This window comes from Crocodylus porosus, unplaced genomic scaffold, assembly GCF_001723895.1.
Source record: "Crocodylus porosus isolate Cpor-Errol unplaced genomic scaffold, CroPor_comp1, whole genome shotgun sequence".
Classification (NCBI taxonomy): Eukaryota; Metazoa; Chordata; order Crocodylia; family Crocodylidae; genus Crocodylus; species Crocodylus porosus.
In genome coordinates this window covers 87,472,591-87,482,330 of record NW_017728943.1, presented here as the reverse complement: position 1 = coordinate 87,482,330, position 9,740 = coordinate 87,472,591, and positions in this window count along the sequence as shown.

The following is a 9,740-nucleotide window of genomic DNA, read 5'->3' as shown; positions in this document are numbered from 1 at the left end:
TCGCTGTCTCCCAGGTGGCCCATCACCCGCAGCCCCCTCACCAGGTCATCACCCGTGGCCAGCACCAGGTCCAACAAGGCTGTATAAGCTAACTTTTTGCGGGGGGAAGCATGAGATGGAGGAATTTACAGGTATAGAGTTGCAGGATTTGAGCTATGATTGTGTAGTGGATTGTGTAGTGGCTTGTTGTGAGTGGATTTTATTAAAGAAAGCCACTGTCAAGTTTCACGTTATCATCTAGGTAATGGTAGGATGCCTACAGTCTTTGGATGTGCACCTTTTGCATAATTTCACTTGTCTGAGTAAATATTGCAGTGGAAAACCTACTTAGCTTAGAACAATGTCTAAGCAGCTTTGTCTGAAAGCACCAAGTTTTGTCCATTTTTGCCATCAATCTAAAAAAAATGAGAAAAAATGCAGAAAGAAACATCTAAAATCTTTTTTCCTCCCCCCTCCAAAAATAACCAGAACACTTTTTCAGTTATAATTACCATTTTTCTTTGCAGAAAGCCAGCAGATTTGTTTCGTGTATCATATGTACTTACTGTAGTGGGCAAAAATATGACTTTCCTAATTTTTTTATTTCTATTTATATCCCAGGAGCTGAAATGTGTAGGACAGACAAAGCCCAGCTTTACTCTGTTTGCAGTTCTTGGAGTGAAGGACAATATAATTTTACCTGAAAACCTGGTGAATTTGTCCAGAAAATCACGACAAGGCAAATACAGGAGCTCGGTGGTATTATTCGCAGAGTTGCTAGTGGAACTGTCTAGCACTAGACGACATCCATTCATAAAAACCTACAACTGTCGTGTGATAATGGGAATAAATCACACAGAAAGGCAATGCTTAAAGACAATGAACAAAGGGCTTTATCAGAATAAGAAAGCTGTCTCATAAAAATATTGCTGTCTGTTTGTCTTACTGTAGAGCTTCTGCCTACAGCCTTTCTCAGATCTTTCCCTTATTTGACTTTCTTGTTATTCATATAAAGGAAAAATGCACATCTTGGGTACCCCCCTTTCTGTATAAAAGCAAGACACAAGTGAGTCATTTGCTTCACTATTCATCTGGGTATCTTCTGGTCCAGAGGAAGCTTTTGTCTAGTTTTTTTCACTTTCATTATTAAATCCCAAATGAGCAGCTCCTGCTCAAAAGATTTAAGATTCTTTAAAACAGGATTATCTCCCTTCAGTTAGGCTATGGAATGAGTACTCTTGCTGTTGTAGTTCACAACAACTTAGCTGGATGTGGTACAAATTTAAGATGCTGTCTATTTCTGCTGTACTCAGTACCTTGATCATTCTCAGCCAGCCTTTATTTAAAGTGTGGCTATTATGTCCCTATGAAGATTTTTTTTGAAGTTGCTAATTACATGCCCATCAGAATAATGGGAAAGAGTAATTAACTTTATTGTGCTTAGTGACACTGAAACCTCTATTATTCTGTGATTGGAGCTGCATAATTACAGATAATTGCTGCAACTGTATTGTCTGTTCAAATACAGCTCTACAATAATTACCTTATTTTAATTAAATATGTTTGGGATTTAAGGAGGTCTCTTTTGGTCTAAACAGAAACTCTGTTTAGGTATAAAAAGGATATAAAATAGTAACTATCCCCTGGTTCTACACATTGGCTACTGATTTCAGCTAAGGAGATCTCAGTTGTTCAGAGTGAAAGTCACTCAAACCAGATTAGAAAAAAAAGTCCTTCTATTGCTGTCTCTGCAGGATTGAATTTTGGGGGAAACCTGACACCTTTTATTCTTTTTGAGTCAAATCCTACCCTTATTACATGCAATTGTTGGGGTCTAAGATGCATGCAAAAGGGTGCATGCTTTCCAGAGTCTGAAAAATTTGTGAATTTTCAACCTGTAATAAAGATACCTGATGATCCTTAACATTTCTATTTAAAAAGTCATTTCTAGCAAGAGAGAACCATACCAGAGAGGTCAGAGGCAGAAAAGGAGCTTTTCCTGTGGAAGTAAACCTGGATCAAATTGGGTATATACTGGGAATATGATGTGCAGTTTACAATCTTAAGCACAAGACTGTAAAAGGCAGTAATGTAGCTAATAGGGGGCAACTGAAGCAGCAGCCCCAGGCACCGAGTTGTGGGGAAGGATTGTAAAAATAGCAGTCGCTGAGCTGCTGGCCTGGCTACTGCTGATCCTGTCCTATGTACTGCCACCACCTTCCAGGGTGCAGAAGTGTTAAGAGGTGCTTGCATGGCTGTTTGGAGCGCTCTAGATGCTTTCTTCCACTCATTGACTATCTCATGGAAGAAACATTGCAAACTAGATGTGGCATCGTAGTTAGCATTGCTATACTCTCCTTTCACCTTGAAGCTATGCACATAGGGCAGAAGGAGGAATATGGCCTGAGATACAATTCCTCTGGTGCTACAAGAGTTTTGTATACATAACTAAGGTGTAAATGTCTCAGTCCATCTTTAAATGGGGATTTGCAAAATGGGCTCTATTTATACTTCTGCATTTATGTGGGCAACCCAGGACTTAATTGATTTAGATTTTAGTTACAGAAGCTAAAGAGAATGAAGAATGTTGCAGGCAAAAATCGAAAGTGATAAATCTTCCACTTAAGTACTGATGTATGACCTTGTCTAATTTACTTTGGATTTACTGACAACTTGAACACACTGAAAGTGAGTGGATTATTCAATCTAATTCTCCTGCTGTGTATTAAAACAATAGCATCACATACACATGGGCTGAATCTCCAGGTTCAATGAGAGGATTTGCATTCAGCAACAGAAAGGCTTCAATTTCAAAGAATCCTATAGTCAAAGAAGGAGAAAACCCCCCAAGATTACTGTATTCTGAACATCACTGTTATTCTTCTGTTAAGTAGATATAAAAATATGCCATTATATCAATGCCTATTTAAATGCCAATTACTATGATGCATTTTATAAGTTATGCACACTGTGATGCAAATGTTTAATCATTTTCTCTTACAAATCAGGATTACTTATGTACATTATGAATACAGGATGGGTAGATAATCTGAGAATTAAGGGAAAGGTTTTTAAAGATTGAACCAAGTCATAATGGAGCTGATGAAAATACTGGGGAAATAGCTCCTGTGCTGTTATTGTAATTAAGTTAATACGCTTTTAATTTCTAAGTAGGCTTAATTGGTCAGTATGGATGAAAGTCTTATTTCAAAGTGTGATGATGTGTAATAATTTTATTTTGTCATTGAATAAGATGCAAAATTATTTTTATTTTACCATGAGCTTCCTTTAGCCTGCAAATATGTGCATGTGCTTACTGTTAAGAATGTCCCAGTGGAGCTGATTTAAACAAATACATGTGTCTTTTAGGATAGAGGGCCTTTGCATAAGTAAATGGAGCAATGAGACTATTCAAAGCCTCAGTCCTGGAAAGAGTAAACCATGTGTTTAAACATGTGAATAGTCACACTGAAACCAACAGTACCCCTCACATGTTTAAAATTAAACATGTTTGCTTTAAACTGAGGTATATTTGCTTTACTCATTGTGTGGAAAATGTAATATTTTAATTGCTCAAAATCAGAATAAGGAATCTTGGATTAATTTCAAAATTGGCTGTGTTTGAGTTGTTCTTTCTCTGTGATACAAGAGTGATTAGCACCTTCCTTGATTCTGCTCTAGCAGCAGCTCTTTCCTGTAAATAATTAAATCGATAGACTAGGTGCAGATATCTTGTAAGAATGCCTGTGATGCTTAGTGAAAAATTACTGTACTTTCTCTGTGATGAATTACTGGCTAGTAACTACAAAAGGGGAATACTGGAAGGTTGCCCCCAAGTAATGTACTGGTGCAAGTTAACATCATCACAGAGTGCTCCAAATGATTTGGATATTCTTGCCATGCACAAAGTATGTTCTATGCTAACATTCTCTCTTGTGGCTTAGGGCCAAGGAACTGGTTTTACCTAGGGCTGATCTTACTAAATTTTTACCTTTCACCCTGACAGTTTTTAATTTTTGCCCTTTAAGATTATTTTGTATATTGTAAAAATAAAGAGACATTTTAAATGTTAACAGGAGACATACACACTTCTTTAAGAATAGATAGCCTGTTTTTCTTTCTTCTGTTGGTGTCTTGTTTTCAAAGATTATTTATTTGTAACACACAAAGGCATGCTGTGCACACTGTGCTGATGTGTTTTGGCTTTTAGTGGTTCCCCGAAGGTAAAACAGCACATATTCCTACATTTCCTGCATTTGGTACCCCCAGATTGCTTTCCTAGCACCATGAAATCTCTCCCTGGAGGTAGATGGGAGATCTAGGTCCTGGAGTTTAGAAAGATGTTGGTTAGATAAGGTAGGTAGATAAAGAATCTGACCAGGTGACCAGGAGTGACTAGCTCTCATCCTACTATAGACATATGAGAACTCTGGCCATTTGGCTAGAAAGGAGAAATCAAGGAAGGATGAAAATCACATGACTGAGTTACAACAATAATGATTGGCTTCAAGCAGAAGAAGAATCGTTTGTCTCAATGAAGCATAACTTAATTATCTGTAGTTAGTCATAGTTACCCATCTGAAAGTTAGCAATATAAATAGAAGCTGCTCTGTTCCATACATCATATACATACATATATACATACAGATGTGTATAGATATATATACACAAACACACCTACACATCGGCGGACTGGAAGTGCTTCTGGTGTACTTCTGGGTCTGCTGCTGAGTTTGCTGGGGACCTCCCCTGCACTCCTGTGGCATGCTCCATCGCAGCATTCATGAGACACTTGGTAGCTTGAGGTATGTAGAAAAAACATTTGAAGTTGTGTCCATGACCGAATTGCCGAATCTTTCCAAATTGATTTAGAGGGTTCCAATTCGATTTGGAGAGATTAAAGGGTTTCCTGATTTGATTCGGATTCAGAGATTTGGCCACTAAATCGGGCCGAATCTCCGCCAGATTGAATTGGCTACTGAAGCTTTGCACAGCCCTAATTTGCAAGCATCTGAAATTGATCATGGGCAGCCAGCATGGAGTTACCAAGAGCCAATTGTGCTAAACAAACTTGCTCTCATTTTTTTGACAGAAAAACAAGCTGAGTGAATGAAAGCAATGCAGTGGGTATAGTGTGTCTGGACTTCAGCAAACGTTTGCCAAAGCCCTACATGACATTCTCATTAACAAATTAGGGAAATGTAGGTTAGATAAACTACTGTAAGGTGGACAGACAGTTCCTCAATAGTTTCAAGGAAAGGGTAGTTATAAATGGATCAATGTCCAAATGGCATGAGATTGTGAGTAGAGTCCCACAGGGGTCCTTCTTGAGTCTGGTGTTGTTCAGCATGTTTATTAATGATTTGGATACTGGAATATAAAGCTTTTTGAGCAAATTTGGAGACAATATGAAACTGGGAAGGATTGTGAACACAATGGAGGATAGGAGGATTCAGAAGGATCCTCATAGACTGGAAAGCTGGGCTATATTCAACAGGATGAAGTTCATTGCTGACAAATGCAAGGTGCTACATCTTGGGAAAAATAATTATACCGCACAAACAAGATGGGTAACAGCTAGATAGCAGCACTATGGAAAAGTATCTGGGTCAATCACAGACTCAGTATGAGTCTGTAGTGTGATACAGCAGCACAAAAAGATTCTTTTGTGCTACATCAATAAGAGCATTAGAGGCAAGACATGGGAGGTGATAGTACCTCTTTACTTGGAACAGGTTATGTCTCATCTAGAGTATTGTGTGTAGTCTTGGGCTCCATATTTTAAAAAGAACATGGAGGTGTTAGAGAAGGTCCAGAGGTAGGTGACAAAAATTATACAGGTCTTGGAAGACAAGTCATAAAAGGAAAAGACATGTTCAGCTTGTGGAAAAGGCAATTGAGAAGAGACATGGTAGCAGTCTTCAAATACTTGAAGGGATGCCATAAAGAAGAGAGAGAGCACCTTTTCTCTGTTGCTGCAGAGAACAAAACATGGACCAGTGGCTTGAAGTTGCAGCAAAGCAGGGTTAGATTGGATATCAGGAAAAACTTAGTACAGTGAGGCAGTGGAATAGACTGCCCATGGAAGCTGTGGTATTTCCATCATTGGAGGGGTTCAAGAAGAGGTGGGATGATAAGCATCGGTCAGGGTTGATCTAGGAGTAACTATGCCTGGAGTTCTCTGTAAAGAACAACAGTCAGAGACCCAGGAGCACTCCCTTTTCCCCCTCACACACATGGATTGCTAGGAGATAGTGAGAAGAGCGGTGTAACCTTAAGCAGGTGGATACCAGAATTGACCATACTCAGCAGCAGAAAAATGAAGGAGATCTCTACAGCTGGCTTATTTATGAAAGAAAAATGAAGGGCATATGGCTGTCAAGTGAGATGGTGTGATGTGTGGAGTTATGCTTCCTGTCTCCTGGTTGCATAACCCAATAGAAAGTGTTAAGTATTTCCCATGCTTCTGGGCTTTTTGGCTGCCTCATGGGGCCAGGTAGAATTTTTTCCCCCTCCTGTTGCTATGGGTATCAGGGTTTGTTTTTTTTCATCTTTCTCATAAGCATTGGGTGTCGGCAATAGCCAAGGCTGGGGATTTTGAATGGGGTATGCTCCTGCTTGGACTAAATGCTCCCACTAGGACTAAAACCAGGAAGTAAAACCAGGAAGTTCCTGGAAGAGGGTCTTGCCCACTCCAAACAGGGTCAGATTGATTGCCATATTTGTTATCAGGAAGAAATTTTACCTTATGGTCAAATTGGTATGGTCTGTAGACATTTTTTGCCCTCCTCTGTAAGCAGGGAACATGGCCTTCTTCCTGGGTTCTCTTGAGTGTCTTTTAACAATTCTGGCAATAGCAGGACGCTGACCACTGTTGTTCCCCTGCTTTACCTGTGGCAGGTTAGGGTCTCAGGCCTTGCAGTTGTGTGACAGGGTTGATTGTGTAGTTTTAGTAAAACATGAGACAAAGATTTTTATGGAATGATTTGGATAGGGATTATCAGACAAGGGGTTGGACTACATGACCTCTGGAAGTCCCTTCCAGCCCTACTTTTCTATAATTCTGTGATTCTGTCTTTAGTGGCACATGGAAATGAATTGACTAATTTTATGAGACAAGTAAATACGGTTGCTTAAATAACTTCCAATAACACCCCAGCTTAAGGTGCTTGTGCTATGTTCATTTAAGCAAGCAACAAGTTCATTGCTATTACAAATAGAGAGTGTCTGAAAACTGTCCTTATCTAAAACTCAATGGATTCACCAAAGGACTTTCTCTTGACAGCAGAGATCAGGCCACATATCCCCATTTGATAAATTCTAGATTGGAATTTCTCACCTGGCTCCTCCTTTGAAAGAGAGCTAAATGTTCAAAACCCCTCAAAATTATTATTTTTTCATTTGTGGCAGTGCAATCTGTTGGTTGACTACACATCAGAAGTTGCCCTGAAGCACAAACAAGGATTCAGACATTTTGAAATGACTCTCTCTTTGTCCTCCTTTTTGAAATGACATCCTAACTTCAAGGTGCATTTCTTCTTAGATGACAATTTGGACTTTTTTTCTCTAAAGTGTTGCAATTTACTTTTCAAAATGATTTAAAAATGCTTTCTCCACCACCTTCCCTAAAATCAACTCCAGTTGGATGGGAACTGGAAGCTTTTTTACTTGTCATTTTAAAAGCCTAGCTAAAGGATGCACAATTAAGCTGTTTAAATTAAGTGCACAATTAAGCTGTTTAAATAAAAACAGGATTTAACATCATCAAAGTGCCTTAGAAAACCAGAGTTGGTCCTTAAGAAGAAAATGACAAAGGGACAAGTGTATGGTAGATTTTGAAAATAGACTGGGGTTGCAGGTGGTGTGGTACATCATCACATATTACACAACACATTTTTCTCCAATTACAGAGAAACTAGAACCTTTTTGACTATAGTAGGGGCTAGCACTATATTATCCAATTTAATATCAAAGCAAAAACAAATGTAACTATTGAAATGTGCATGAAGTTACTAGAGAATATATAGGGTTTAAAAAAGCACAAAACATTGAGCAAAAATAGTCAAAAGATATTGTGGCATCAGTCCTGTAGTAATTGCAGTTCAATGTCTGCCTGTTATTCAGATTCATAAAATGAAGTCTAGCCTTGTTGAGCATCATGACAGTGCTTCCAATACTTCATTGTCAGTCATTTTTATACCTGAGTTAAGATTTTTAGCTAGAGCTCAAACCACTCTGCAGGGCTGTGAAATAGAAGAGAAACATTACCAGGACTGGCTAACAGATACACAAGTGGAGAAGAAAGGATAGTTTGAATAGGGGAACATTAAGACCATTAAAAAGGAGAGAAGGTCGTTAATACCTGTGGAGTGGAGAGAGATTAGCAGGCATCAGGGGGATGATAATAAGCTATGGAGTCAATTGACTCCTTCAGTGCTGCCTGAATAGAAACCCTGCTTTGACTGCCAGGCAGCTGGATTTAAACTTTGGGTGGTGCAGGAATCAAAGAGGGGTGTTGACTATGCCACTCCACCCTTCCTAGATCTGACCCTGGACAGGGGTAAATCAGATGTCCATACCAAATCTAGCTGATTCAGGGCTACACCACTTTACTCTTCAGTGTGCAGTTTACATGTACGCTCAGGACAATGGAGTTCAGTGGAGCCATTTAGACTTAGATTCTGTAAATATTTTCTACAGAGGTGAGCTTGGCAAATAATTCTGTCTCAAGGAGTCTTTATTCCTCCATAAATTTCCTGGTCAGTGGTGAAGCCCTGCCTTTGTCAGGTACAACGTTAATCCCTCTGCTGAGGATGTATTGCCTGGCCAGCTTGATGCCCTTTGAGAGCATGATGCACTTCTGGGGTGGAAAGGGCTGGGGAGGGGACAGAAGGGGACAGTATTTGTTCAACTGCAGGAACTGCAAATGTTCTTGGGACTTAATAAAACCATAGAAGTACCAGGGAGAAGGCTCATTGAACCTACTCTTACATCCTATCTGGATAAAGTGCTGTGAATACAGACCCTCATTTTGCAAAGTACTTATACACATGCTTCAGCCCCTTGCTTATTCCAACTCACAATGGGTCAGATACTTAACTTGTATATATTTGCATAGGTCACTGATTTTACACTTGCCTTATGGGTATATTTGAGCTCATATCATTATAAACACCCTCACAGGAAGGAATGGGCTATATCCTTCCATTTGTGAATGTACTGGATATATACTCTCCTGCAGTTCCCAAATAATACAGTTTCAAGCTGTTAGCACAATAGCAGTGAAACACATCATCTAAACTCTCTGAAGCATTCACAACATGCATCAAGGATGAAAATGACCATTTAGAAGAATATATGAAATATAGTCTGACCTTGGGAAAGCTGAAGAATACACAATGTTCCCTGCTTTGGAGAGATCTTGTCAAGCTCCATAGCTATGGGCATATCAGAGCAGCCTTCTTGATTTGATGGAAAGGACACCTTAGTAAGGACATATGTTCTAAGTGTAGCACAGTAGGCATTCACATAGCGTGAAATCTACTCCTGGACAGAGGGATAGCAGAAGTCGAATACAACAATTCAGGTCCTCAAATAGGAATTCATTAGCACTTTAAATTGATGCCAAGACCCTGAACTGGCCCCCTAAATATTTCCTGGTAGTTTAATACCAGTAATAAGGAAAAAAATACCTGTTGGAGAGAAAATAAAAAATTTTGTGTGTATATATATATGTGTGTGTGTGTGTGAGAGAGAGAGAG